The sequence below is a fragment of the Rhinolophus hipposideros genome (assembly GCF_964194185.1).
Source record: "Rhinolophus hipposideros genome assembly, chromosome: 22".
Classification (NCBI taxonomy): Eukaryota; Metazoa; Chordata; class Mammalia; order Chiroptera; family Rhinolophidae; genus Rhinolophus; species Rhinolophus hipposideros.
The window spans coordinates 31121977-31136973 of record NC_138068.1 but is presented as its reverse complement, the minus strand read 5'-3'; the positions used below and the strand labels follow the sequence as shown (position 1 = coordinate 31136973).

The following is a 14997-nucleotide window of genomic DNA, read 5'->3' as shown; positions in this document are numbered from 1 at the left end:
AATTATGACAGTGAATATAAAACTGTTTTGATTATAAACAATTGAAGTGGTAAACTGAAAACAGTAACTACAAACAAAAATGTAACTTTAGATTCTCTTTTATTCTAAATAATTAGAGAAATCAGGGTGCCATGTTAGAGAATTGGAAAATGAAAGCTGTCTGTTTTTAATCATCATGTGCATTGTAGTCCCCAAAATTCCCAAGAAATTTCATTAGCAAATCTCATTCCCAAAGCGTTAAACCAGTGTGTTATCCTACATCAGGGCCTCTTCATTTGTCCTCTGTACCCTTCAAAACTAAAGGTTCAAAATTAATAGATATTTAATCTGTTAGATAGCTACTATCTATTTTCTCTCTCAAGCTTCCTGATGGCTATTAATATTAGTGATGTGAAACTCGATTGCTACACATTTTAAAGTCTTGGCATTGTGATCGGAGAGCCTGGCCAAAGGAAAAGAATTTAAAGGGGACAAGCTGGTAAATGCTACAGGCACTTCCCAGACATTGGAAAACTATTGCTATAGTGTAATGAACATAAAACTCCCGAGAAATGAACAGCAGATGCCAAGGTAAACAATTTCCACCATACCTTATCATCCCACACATTAAAAAATTATGTGCAACCCCTATGAGAAAAGGCCACTGCTTTATGAGTGGGGGCGGGGGAGGAGAGCTTTCCTCATCAGTATCTGTCAAACATGGGAGAGGTTGCCACTTTTTAAGACTTTAACTGCGATGTGTGAAAGGAAAGTACAGCCTTGTAGGGAGTCTCACTATCTCCTTGTGCTCCCCCCACTCGCCCTGCCCTTTACCCCGCCCCCCCCCCCGCCCCCCACACACAATGTAGCAGCCAAACCACTCAGACCACCATTCAGACTAGTATACCACGAGGCACATTCCTAAGTGCTAGGATAAACCACCATTTTTACTGGGTGAACTATAGGCCTCCCATGCCGCTGTCACCATTAGAAATATCGTGACAAAACAAACAGATCACCAACAGCATGGTTTTATCTCAGCCCCATTATCAATTTAATAGGCAGGTGACTTTCTTTCACATTACTTCTCCCACTCCGAGCAGGCCAGGAGAGCCAACCAGTTCTACATGACCACCAAACAGGATGTGTCTTTGAAATATCTAGTAATAAAATCGTCAGTCTTCATAGAGCTGGTAAATAGGCAGGGCTCTCAGGCAATTAGGACAACTAAAAAAAAGTCTTTCAACTACCATTTGATGACAAAGATCTTTCTAGAACCCAAGAGTCACAGGAAGTTTGGCCAAGTTGTTTCGAACTTTCCAGTTCCAGAATATGCAGAAATTTGAAAGAAAGTCTGAATGTAAATGTGAACAAGTCCAAGCAGACTCAAAAGTAACGCTGGCATTGCATCACCATAAAAGCCCCAACAGAATTAGCAGTGCAATCTGAAACTAAGCAATGGCAATGTAGATTTTGTTTTATGAGGGAAAGATCCTGTCTTTCTTATGTGTGGGATGGGGGGCTAAAGGAAAAGGGCAGAGTGGGAGAGGAAGCAGTGTACTCACAGGACAGTATGGTCAATCTAATAAGGTTTATGCTAACACTGAAAAGATCTTCTAGGTGGTTCAAACTGATGTTTAACAACCTCTTGGTGTGGTGAAAAAGAATCCTCATATTTTTAAAGCTTTGTGTATCAGGTTTTCAGTGTTTCAATTTCTTGTAAAATTATTAAGTAAACAAAAGGTCAGTCATTGTAACTCTGGCAATGTCCATAACAGGCGACTGTACCAAGTAGAAACATTACCCTTAAGTATTTAGGGGTTTTGTTTTCTTTTCATTTATTGGAATAATTGGTTAGCAAAATCTCCCCCGTTTTTGAGAATGCAAAGCACCTTGTGTTGTCACTGCTACTTCAGCACACTTTTGGTAAAAAGTATAAAACTTTAAGTTTTCCAAATTGCCCATTCTTGGAAAAATAATCTTTGCTGAAACTGTGGCACATTCACCAGAGAGCTTATAGGCACTTGCTTTCATTATTGCCCTTTTAAGCTTCTTCTCATGTGTGGATGAAAGCCTAGAAAATGTTTTGATTGAGTACATTATGGGAAGAAATGTAAATAATAACCAAGGCTATTGAAACACATGTGTAAAGAGAAAACATATGTTTCCACTGTGCCCTAGGATAGGTCTAGTGAAATCCGTTTCTATTTGTAAAGGACTGTGAATAGAAAAAACAATGTCTAAATATTAAGACTATTTAGCAGAACAGCAGATAATTGAAAATATGTTGTGCTGCTTTACTGTTTATAAAACCATCCGAGAGCTTAGTCCTTCCTCTTTCAGCAGTGTCTGCCTGTGAAAGTCAGAGAAGTCCCTCCATCGCGCGTTTGTGACTGGAGTACGGTTCCATTCCTACGGTTGGTAACACGGACAAAAGTTAACATTCCATGGGAACGGCTGACACACATCGAAAGTGACTGTTGAAGTTAATAGTGTTTGTCAAGGGCCTATGTTTTGTCAGGGTTATCAGTTGTTGGATGTACAGTAATATTCGTTGTTAATGTGTAAGAAAAAGATGGTGTTTCAGAGTGAGTTTTCACTGTCCTCTCTGAAAATGCTTGATGGTTTATATGGAGGAAGGGCTGGGTTCAAAAGGAAAAGTGTTTCACTTCCAACATTTATTTTAAATAGGAAAAGGCCCTGTTTTCAGTGGGCTGGGAAAATAAATACAAACCCAAACAAACAGCACATATACAAATTTGCACCCAGGGGGACGCTGGGGAGAAGGGCTCACAATCAGGCCTGTGTCTGAAGAGCAAAGAGAAAGCTTTCTTTGGCAGGTACGACATATCGGGCGTTGGGGAAAGGAGGGGAATATTTCTCAGACAGAGGGAAGAATAGGAAGAACTTGCTTGTTTTGGCAATTCTCATCTTTTTCATTTTCTCCTCTTGTTATGTGAACACCCACGGATTTCCTAACATGGTGGTAATGTGCCCCACCGCAAAATGCTGCGTGGGTGTCGATGAAGAGAGAGGAAGCCTGGTAATTCAGCCCTGAACATTCGCAGAAGATACCTTGGATGTCACAAAGGAGCAAGCACACTTTGGCTGGAGATTTAAGCTAATATTTTAGAGGAGCGTTGAGCTTAGAAGAAAAGCCAAAAAGAAAGCCACTGCAGACAGAAACCACAGTACCCAGGAAAATTTAATTTATTTTATGGCATTTTCCAAAGGACTGGATTTCTTAGATGTTAACAGCAAGAAAAAGGTTATACAGAATAGAATAATAGGCAGTAAAAAATATATACATATATTGCTCCACAAACACAAAAATGTAGTGAACCCCTAGTACTCAGACAATGCATTGAAATAAGTGTTTGGAACTGGAAGATGAGGTCTGTTTTGGAGTCCATTTTTCCCCTTTCCAACTTGTGATCAAAATATAGGGGATATAAAATCCAAAATAAAGATATCCACATGGTAGTTCAAGCAGGACACTGCTCCTGGCTTTCACATGGTTAATTTAAAGACAGCTTTGTTTTCATGGTTAGAGGAAAATTTTATTAAATCAGTCTCTCTCTCTCTCTCTCTCTCTCTCTCTCTCTCTCTCCCTCCCTCCCTCCCTCCCTCCCTCCCTCTCTCTTTCGTAGATACTGAAGCAGGGAATACAAGCCAGACACCAGACAGCCATGTTTTCATACTGCCTCTGACGCTCCCTAGTTATGCAGCCCTGGGCATGTTGCTTGAACTCTGAGTCTGGCCCTCCTCTTTAGGATAAGGGTTAAGAATGCTGGCTAGAAAGGGCTGTCCAAGGATCTGCCATGGGTGTGTGCAGACCCAGAACAGTGCTAGCACCTAGCAGGTTGATGCTCGGTAACAGGTAAGTAGTAGGGGTAGTAATGCTCAAGACACCTGGGACGGGGTGGGGCTGGAGGAAAGGAATGTTCAGTCTCTAGTGCGGAAGAATCAGAAGATATTGCAGCTAATCTTAGACTGGGGTAGAATGTGGTTTTAACTTTCTGAAAACCAAAGGAGAAAAGCCATTTAAAAATTTGTAACTCCCAGACCACTTTTACCTCTGCCTTTTGTGGAAGGGGCAACAATCGTTGCAATGGAACCATGGTGCAAAGCCTTGGAAAATAAAATGGGACTGGCAAGCAGAAACTACAACTCATGCCTTTCCTTCTTCCAATGCATGTGCTCCTCCTGAGTGAGTGCCCCTTACCCTCTGGCAGGCAGGGAACGAGGAGAGCTGCTACTGTTCAGGGTGGACCAGGCAAATGGGAAAGTAACACCTGGGCACATACCGGCACGGTGACAAGGAGAGGGCCCGTGGAGTGGAAGGAGGAGTGTCAGGGAGAGGAAGCAGCACGTGCAAACGCTCGGAGGAGAGAAAGCATGATGTTCTGAGGCCTATCATTCCTTAGGCTATAGTGACAAGCTGATAAATGACCACAGGAGCTCTCCCAGGGCCTGGTCAAAGCGATCTGGGACCAATGACTCCCTTTCCTGTAGGGGAGAGAGGCTCCTACTGAACTCGGCTTTCCACAGCTCTGGCTGGAGAGCTGCCAGAGGATCCTTTACTGGGCAGGTGGTTTACCCAGCATTCTCCTGAACAGCCTGACGACCCGGTGCCTGAGGCTGGAACTAAAATGTTTGCCACCCTCATCCTCACAGGTCATTTTCATGCTTGCTCAACAAAAAGGTTGATCAGTAGGAGAACTGGGGTCTCTCAGCTAGAATGCAGCTCCAAGGTCCATGGAGCTGTACCCCGGCCAAGCATATCTAGTTACAGGATGATAAGAGAGCAGAGCTGGTCTGGGTGAGATTGTCAGCCTTCGCCAAGTGAGTGACCTGTGTTCCTAGGAACCCTCTGCACCATGATGGGAGCCCAGGGTAGGCAGGACACTGCTACCAGGGTTGTTTCTGAGCGGACAACCACCTTGGGAGTGAGGGACACCCCTCAGGAAGAACCAGTTGCCGGGAGGGCTGACGACCATGAGAGGTACAGTGTCTGTCAACCACCAAAGCCCAAGAGTGGATAGGTCACCTGGTAACGGGGTGACCCGAAATTTGTAGTCAACTAAAGCCCACGGCTGGGCAAGCCACTTGGTCCACTGGAGGGCCAGGATCCAGTGGAAACTCTGGTAGGGACTCTGTCGGTGGCTTGACCCACAGACATTTCTGGCTTACTGGTTAATTGATTATGTCCTTAACTCCAAATAAGATGGACAACATACTTAGGCCTTACATAAACTGTATGCCATAGACTGAATTATGTACCCCCAAAACCCTTATGTTGAAGTCCTAACCCTCAGCACCTCAGAATGTGACTGTATTTGGATACAGGATCTTTAAAGAGTTAGTTAAGTTAAATGAGGTCATTAGGGTGGGCCCTAATCCAATGTGATTGCTGTACTTCTAAGAGGAGGAAATTAGGACACAGACATGGATAGAGGGAGAACCATGTGAAGACACAGGGAGAAGAAGGCCATCCACAAACTAAGGCGAGAGGCCTCAGAAGAAACGAACCCTGCCAGTACCTTGGTCTCAGACTTGCAGGCTCTAGAACTGTGAGAAAAAATAATTTTTATGTTGGTTAAGTCCCCCAATCTGTGATTTTGTTACTACAGTCCTAGCAAACACTGTATAATAGAAAACCAATCTAGGTCTGGTGAATAGGGGTCTGACCGGCACGACCTTGAAGGAGAGCCACTGGTCTCTCAGAGTCCCCAGGTTCGAATCAGTTCTCAGACCCTTATCTTCTTGAGTGGAGAGAGCCAGGTATTCTTCAAGTAAGGGCCCTTCAATAACTCTGCAAGTGCATTTATAAATCTTCCACTTGGGACCTGCAGCTTTTTTACCAGGGTACCTGCACAATGAGCAAAGGGAAACACCCAGAACTTACGGGGATGATTGGACACAGTCTCTGAGATAATAGTGCTGATTCTTAGGATTCCTTAATGCCCTTGTGATTCACCAAAAGGTGATCAACAGAAATCTGGCTTCAGTTCATCTCACAACGGGCCCAGCAGGTCTGTGAAAAATCTGCAGTTGTCTTCTCAGGTGCTGAATATATTAATATGATGGGGCTAGATTTCCTCTGCAACTGAAACTTGAAACCCATGTCTTACGGAGTGAGTGGTCTATGGTACTGAAGGGCCAGAGGGAAGTCTCTGCATCAAAACTGTAAACTAAAAGCAGTACTGATCCCTCGAGGTTATGCAGAGGTTAAGCCTCCATCAAAAATTCAAAATATACAGCAATAGTTTTTTCATATAACTTTTTATTTAATGTGCCTCTTTGGCCTAAGTACAAGACAAATGTACCCTGAGTAATGATGGTGGATTAATGTAGGTTTAATTAAGTAGAGATTTTTCCGGAGGTGGTTTCTCAACTAGAGCACTATAGCATCTAACATCAGCAATACAACACTGGTAACATGTGGTGTTTCTATCCCAGTGAGCAGAGAACACAGAAGCAGGCAGGTTTCCATCCGTGGCAGGAATACCACACAGCTCCACCGTCTGCCTCACTGCTCTGTTACCATTCTGCTTCAGTGACACTCTCAGATCATAGGGACCCTGATTATCTCACTACCTTGCAGGATTATTATTCTGGTCTGCTACATTGAGCATTATGAGAGGACTTATAGAGCAGAAGGTAGAATGTATTCTAGATGTCATGCTAGGACACGCACGTCAGATGGTGACGGACGAAACCTATGAGAGTATTGTTTCTGAACATCCAGTGGTCTGGGGCATGTGAAAGAGTTCATCTAAAAGGGAAGTCAAGTTTTTGTACCTTGTACCCCTTACTACTAAGAAATAAGCACAAGTGTTGGTGGGTATGTTTGTGTGTTTCTCTGACCTATATAAATGACCTGAAAGATGGAGTAACCAGTTTACTAGCAGATAAAAATTTGTACCTGGTAAATCAATGGCTCTTCCCACTAGGATGGGATCAACTGGAAATGAATACATTTCTGTCCAGCGGGCAGAATGGTGAATAGTATATTTTGGGTCCATTTGGCCTGTAAGGAGAGAGAGCCTGAGACACAAACATAAACACACACACACACACACGGGAACTCAGAAGGACTTGGTGACATTTGGGGAAAAGTTATATTCGAGTGTGTTTTGTTTGTATTTTACGTGAATGTTCTCTGAAAGGCTCCATCAAGGAGAAGTTCTAATAATGACTGGACAAGATGACCTGCCCCGTGGATCTTGGCCAGTCTCTTTTCCCAGCTGCCAGTTTACCTGATCAAAGGGCTCAGGAGCCATGTGGCCATGGTGGCAAGGACGAACACTATACTTGGGCTCAACCACGTGGACTTAACCTCATCAAGGCTGAGTCCTGCCAAGCACTCAGTTTGCCAGAAGCAGCAATAAGTGTGAGCCTCCCCACCAGCTCTCATTCCCCAGGAACATGGGCCAGTGGTGGTGGGTGGATTATATTAGACCTCTTTCCTTATAGAGAAGGCATTCTTTTCACAAGAATGGACCCTTATTCAGGATTCCAATGTGTGTGTCCTCTGTGCCTGCCATGTTTCTGCCGGCCACATCATCCACGGACCTACTGAAAGCTCCGTTCACCCTCACCGCTTCTAAGCAAGAAACTCATTTCACAAAATAAGGCAGTGGGCTCATAAAACTCAATGATCCTGTCGAGCAATCAAGCGAGGCTCAAGTGCAGCTGGCCTTATGCAATGGCGGGCAAGTCTACTGAAAATTCAGTCATGATACCAATGGCCAGGCAAGACCTCATGGGACTGGGGGAAAGATACAATACGAGCTCTGACCAGCAAAACAGTGTCTTGCCTTTGTCAGGACACACGGTTCCTGGAACCAGGGAGTGAAAGTAGGAAGTGACTAAAAGGTAACAAAATGATGACAACCTTATAAAGGCTGGACCACTGACGGCTCAAATTCCTCGGAAATGGAGGTCTGCATCACTCTGCCAGGTAAATACTACTGATCAGCTGACTTATGGACTAAGGACAAAGGAAATGTGAAATGAACATTAGAGGAGGGAAGATATAAATACCAGCTATTTATTTCATGTAACTGGTTATAAAAATTAGAACGGTAGCGTCTTCCTATATTGTCTTCCTTGCTGTATCATGTATGTATTCATACATTAACTATTAACACGTTTTTGGCTTTCTGTTTCCTTTCTATTGTATTCAAGGTATGTTGGCAATAGTTTATGATTTAATCAATATAAGTCAACAAATATGGTCTGTGAATGAACTAGTGGAAGACTAAACATCACTCAGAAATGCTGGCCTTGAGACTCTGGGTTCTTTCTCTTGGCGGAGATGCTGAGCACGTCTCCTGATCGTGGGGAGAGTTGTGTAGTTGGCATCAGGTTGTGATTGTTTGGAAGTTTATGAAAGAGGAAAACTTCCCTGGATGTTTGTAGCTTGTGGCTACTACCCCCCGCCCCAATTTTTGACCATCTTCTCCGTGTGTTTTGGTAACTTCAACATTTTATAAGTCTAACCTTCCCGCTGAGGTAAGCGACAAACATTCGCATCCCCTGGCTCACCTGCAACTACGATATCGCCATGGATCTGGTCTGGCCTTGCAAAAAGTTCAGAATGAGCAGCCAGGGCTACGGCCACGTGCCAGGCAGTCAGGATTGTGCAGGCTGGGGCAGAGGCGACACCGGTTCTGGGCATCACAGGCAGCAGCTGAAACGGGGCATGTACCACAGCTGCCTCTGTCTTGTGGCTGTGGCTGGGCTGTCCGTGTAGCTTCAGAACGGGGCTGTCTGGCCCTCCTACAGGTAGATCCTGTGAGCTACCTAAGGTCTTTAATCAACTTCTTCTCTGAAGACCTAGACCCATTCTGCCTAGTCTCAAGCAGAAATGAAACTAAATGAAGGATATTAGGCAACTAAGGTTCCTGGCCACAAAAGATTTTAAGCTGAAGACTATCACATTTTTGTTTTTAAAAGGCCACTTTGGCAGCAGAGGTGTAGATGAGTTGGAGGGAAATCAGGAGGCTCTGGCAGGAATTCAAGAGCTGATTAAGAAAAGGGCCCTGATCAAGGGAGTAACAATGGGAAAGAGAGAAAAAATTAACAAGGAAAAGACAAACAACCCAATACAAAGGTGAGCAAGGACTATAAAGATGCAGTTCAGTTAATAAACACATAAAAACAGAAACAAATAAAAATCAAAAAGCAAGATATATTCTTTTTTAAATTTTGACCTGTCAGACTTGCAAAAATTAAAAACACCGATAACACCCAATATTGGCAAGGCTAAGGGGAAAAATATTAATGAGGTAGACCTGACAGTGAAGTCTTTAAAAAAACTTGCTTACAACATTCATTTATACTGCGTCTATTGAAACAACATCTCAGGTGAAAGCACAAAGATGAGGCTACTGGCAAATGTCTGCACTGTGCTCTGTGGTGACTGAGTTTGTGGAAGCTCTTTGTATTCCTTTGTATTATATGACTAAGGAAATGGCCTCAAAGCCATTTATGCTTTTTTGTTTTTTGCCTTATACACAACTCTCCCACAATTCTCCCAACTATAAGGCAAGAAATCTCAGATCATGAAATTATGCTTTTATAAGCATAATCAACAAAGTTAGCAGCCGAGAGACTTCGACTCACTCAGGATCATGTGTTAGGTATCTGTGCCGTGATCAGGCACATTACTGTTACACAGACCTGGAAATGGAAAAAGAAACACGTGCAAATCAGAGAAGATATCCAATTTACATAAAAGCATGAACCACCCACATCCATCCAAACCACTGACACCATAACGACAGCCCTTGCTAGTTTCAGGGAACATGAGACACAGAACTGAACACTGACGTTGGCAAGGCCTTATGGCTAGTGGCTTTGAAATTACTTTTGAAAGAGGCATTCAAGTGAGATAATTGAAGCAGCTGAGAACAGGCAGTTAGATAAATGTCTAGAGGGATGTCTTGGGCTCTGAGGAAAGAGTAAAAGCATGAGCTAGGTTCCATTTTTTGTGGAGCTGTTAATAGTATAAGATGATGGTACGTTATTATGTCTGTCCCTGCAGGTGGGCATGGCCTAGAACATGATGGACCTTGGTCATCTGGGAAAAGCAATCTGTGGTGGGGATGGGTGAACAATGCCCTTATCTTCTGGAAATGAATTACTTTAGCATGTGGTTAAGCACTTACAACTAGAAGCCTAGTCACCTGTTTATGCTCTTGAGTCAGGCACCAAGGTATTAGAGAAGAAAAGAGGCTTTGGGACATGCCCCATTAGAGAAGAAAAGAGGCAAAGAATCAATCCTTACCACTAAAGGGGAGGGCGAAGGGAGGTAAACTGGTTGTCATACAAGTATAATACAATGTGACAAATATTAGAAAAGTGTTAAGTGCCAGAAGAAGGGAAACTGAGGAAAATTTTGGTGAAGTAACATTTGAGTTGGGTCTTAAAAGTTAAATAGGAGTCTTCTAGGCAATGCAAGGGCACAGAGCTATAAAGAATAAAGAATGTAGGTTTGTAGGAAAGTGAGTAGCAGGAGGAGACAAAGCGGGATAGGTAAGTTATGGCAGGCCATGAGCTTAGTAGGAAGAGGAAAGATATAACCACACATGTAATTTATCACCTGAATAAACATTTATTAAGTACCTACTGCAAGCCAGGAAATGTACTCCATGCTGGAGATACAACAGATAATAGAAGAGGCAGAACCTGTCTTTGGGTGGCTTACACATTTGTGGAGAGATAAGACAATAATCTAGCGGTGTGAACAAAAGTTCAGGATGCTCGTGGGCCCGGAACAAGGGGATCTGTCGACAGGATAAGTTTCCCTGACTTTGAGCAGAGAGCTGAAGGAGGCCTAGGAGAAGGGAGAACTAGCACTCCAACATGGGCAGAGGCCCCAAGATGTGTAGAATTGAGCTTTGCTGGAAAGGAATTAAGTCTGCTGTGGCTGGAAGAAGAAAGAGGTACAAGATGAAGCTGGAGAGGCAGCCTCCCCAGGGATCCTGGCCTTTACCCTGAAAGCCTTGGGAAAATCCTGAAAGGCTGCAGAGGTGCACAAGATCAGATCTGTGATTTTAAGGGATTTTACAACTGAAGTGTTTACAGCAGCTGAAGTGCTGCCCAGAGCAGATGCGAGGAAGCCAGCTAGGCGGCTGCTGCAGTGGTCCCGGTGTCCAGGTGAGGTGGAAGCATGGACTGGTTGGTGGCAGCAGAGAAAGAGACTGGTTAAGACGTGAACATCAAAAGACATGTTCAGTTAGTGGTTAACTGTTATCAGAAGTAGGAAGGAGAGCAAAGACGTGCTTTCACACCAAGTTTACTTTCAAAGAGGGATACTTAGCACAGCTATTTTTCTAAAGAGTGAACAACACAATGCTGCATTAGCATCATCCTGCCTCCCTCTGGCACACAACCTCATTACTTATCTCATTACAAGGGAGCCTGGCATTCATCCCGCTGGTGGTGGTCACTGAAGGCTCCATGAGGGAAATAAACGCTTCTCTGTTTGGGGTTGTAGAATTACACAAACCAAGTCAAAGGCAAATGACAAACTGAGAAAAATCACTTGTGACATGTATAACATACAGAGCATTAATATCCTTAAGGAGCTCTTACAAAACAATACAAATACAAATTTAAACTAGAAATACTATAAAGAAATTGAAGTTTGCAAATATGTATATCATCAGGATGTTCACTGCACCATGGTTTACAACAGTGAAAATACTAGATGCAACCTAAATGAGAGTATAAATACTTAATGGAATACTATGCAGTCATTAGAAATGGGGATAAGGACCCCAAACAGGTAAAACAATCTTGAACAACAATAACTAAGTTGGAAGACTCACACTTCCTAATTTTAAAACTTACTATAAAGCTGTGATGATCAAAATAGTGTGGAACTGGCATTAAGACAGACATACAGACCAATGGAATAGAATACAGAGAACAGAAATAAACACTCACATTTATGATGAAATGATTTTTGAAAATTCTGCCAAGACCACTGAATGGGGGGAAAGATAGGCTTTTCAAAAAATGATGCTGAGACAACTGGATATCCACCTATAAAAGAATGAAGTTGGACTCTTACCTTAACCCATATATAAAAATTAACTCAAAATGGATCAAAGACCAAAATGTAAGAGCTGAATCTATAAAACTCTTCGAAGAAAAACGGGAGAAAAAGCTTCATGACATTGGATGCAGCAATGATTTCTTGGCTATGACATCAAAAGTAAAGGCAACAAAAGAAGAAATAAATTGGCTACATTAAAATTAAAAACATTTAGTGTCAAAGGACACTATCATGACAATGAAAAGGCAACCCACAAAATGGGAGAAATATTTGCAAACCATGTATCTGATAAGAGATTAATAACCAGAATATATAAAGAACACCTACAATTCAAAAACAAAAATCACCAAACAACTCAACTGAAAAATGAGCAAAGGACATTTCTCCAAAGATGTACAAATGGGCAATAAGCACATGAAAAGATGCTCAACATCACTACTTATTAGGGAAGTGCAAATCAAAACCACAATGAGGTACTACTTCACATCTATTAGGATGGCTATAATCAAAATAACAGAAAATAGGTATGAGCAAGGTTGTGAAAAAATTAGATCTTTCATGCATTGTTGGTGAGAATGTAAAATGGTGCAGTTGCTGTAGAAAACAGTCTGGCATTTCCTCAAAAACATTAAACACAGAATTACCAAATGATCCAACAAGTGCACGTGAAGGTATACACCCAAGGAATTCAAAGCAGGGACCCGACCAGATACTTGTACACCAATGTCCACAGCAGCGTTATTCACAATAGTCAAAGGTGGAAACAACACAATTACCCAACTACTTCACTGACAGATGAATGAATAACAAAATGTGATATATATTATTATATACACAGTCATGCACTGCTTAACAACAGGGATACATTCTGAGAAATGTGTCCTTAGGTGATTTAGTCATTGTGCAAACACCACAGTGTACTTACACAGATGGTACAGCCTACTGCTGTAATTGTATGTGCTGTACTTTTATACAACTGGCAGCGCAGGTTTGTTTACACAGTTTCACCACAAACATGTGAGTAACGTGTTGCGCTGAGACAACAAGATGGCTAGTACATCATGAGGTGACGGGAATGTTTCAGCTCCATTATAATCTTATGGGACCACCGTCATATATGTGGTCCATTACTGATCAAAATGTCGACATTTTGGTGCATGACTGTACATTTATACATTAAATATACATATATTTATATATATATTTATTTACTAGTAGTTACCAAATATATAGTATATATTAATAGAACAGTGGTTGCCAGGGACTGGGGAAAGGAGTAATGAGCAATTATCGTTTAATGGGTAAAAAGTTTCAGTTTGCATTGATGAGAAAGTTCTGGAGATGGACAGTGGTAATAGTTGCACAACAATGTGAATGTACTAATGCCACTGTTATATACTTGAAAATAGTTAAAATGGTAAATTTTATGTTATGTATAGCTTACCACAACAAAGCAAAGTTTTTTAAAATGGTGTTGTATGTGTTTTAAAGAACTTCTCTATAGTATTACATAAGGTGGAAAAAAAACAGGTTACAAAATTGTATGTACAGTAAGATCATTTTTCTGTTTAAAAACTAACTTCTTGCCCACATGAGCCCAAGAAAGGCTTTGGTTTTCATCTTGGGGCCAGATCTGTGTTGTCTACCAGTGAGAGAGGCTGGGAAATTGAGTATTTAGCTTTCTTCACTCAGTAGGAGAGGAAGGCCAGCTGACGATGGGTACAGACCAAGCCACTACCACACAACAGAGATGGAGGTCTTAGAACCTTCTCTGTTCCTTTTCCTTTTGTATACGTTAGAAAGTGAGACTAGCCAGATCTGCTTGGGTACAAAGAATGCAAGCTCCTATGGCTTTTCTCAAGATTTATACTATTACTAAGCAAAAAACCAGAAAGCATCATCTAATACAATATTGTTTGGACTAAAAATTCCATTTGTTCAAGGCTTTCAGTTTGGGTAAAATTAATGTCTGCCTACTTATCAGCTGTGCTGGGTAAACACTTCAGTATGCCTTCAAAGGGGGTTGCTTCACACAATGTTTTTCCTAAAGAGATGTTGCATTAGTGTAATCTAGTTCACAGCAGTCCAGTGCTGGCTCTGAGGATTACCATGGAGCTGGCTGCATGTGTGCAACATAGAGTGCTACGAAATCCCGACTGAGGAAAAAAATCAAAAGCACCACAATAACAGACTGGAAAGTGAGCCGGGAGTCAGAAGAGCTGGGTCTGAGGTCACGTTCTTCCCTTGCTACGTGAATATCCTTGTCATTCAACATATTATGGAATCTCTGTATCAGGCACCAGGCTAAGCACTGGGGGGTGGTGATGGGGGAATGAAAATGCCAAATAAACAAGATCATCTCTCCTCAAAAACATGACCTTTCATTTGGGCAAGCCCCTTCTTTTTGCAGATTCTCAGCTTCTTCACCTGTACTCAAAGACATTTCCATTCTCAAAGCGTTTTTAGGAAACATGGAAGGATAGTTCAACCTCAGTGCCCTTGATATTCTGAGTCAGGTAATGCCTTGTTACTGGAGGCTGCCCTGGGCATTGTCCGCTATGTAGTGGCACGCCTGGCCTCTCCCCACAAGATGCCAGTAACTCTTCTCCATTGCTCCCACCCCAGTTATAACAACCAAAAGAGTCCATAGACATTACCAAATGTTTCCTGGGGCAAAATCACCCCCAATTGAGAACCTCTGAAATAGCACGGTGACATATGAAAGCATTTTTTAAAAGCACAAAGCTCCAAATCAAGTCAGTATTAACGTAAATCCATTTTTAAGATTACTTACCCCCCAAAAATCCTTTAAAACATTTACAGTTTTCCTAGGACTGTTTTTATTTTCTATTTATATATACATCTATATTGCTTACCATTAAAAGCCCTTCAGGGCTTTCTGGTTCATTTTCTTAACCCAAACAAAGCATCTTTATTAGAACATA

The 14997-nt window shown here is 42.1% G+C and overlaps 1 protein-coding gene across 1 annotated transcript in view; it reads right to left on the bottom strand.

Moving 5' to 3' along the window:
- Nucleotides 1-14997, bottom strand: part of SLX4IP (SLX4 interacting protein) — a 183008-nt gene that overhangs the window by 46880 nt on the left and 121131 nt on the right. The window lies entirely within an intron of this gene.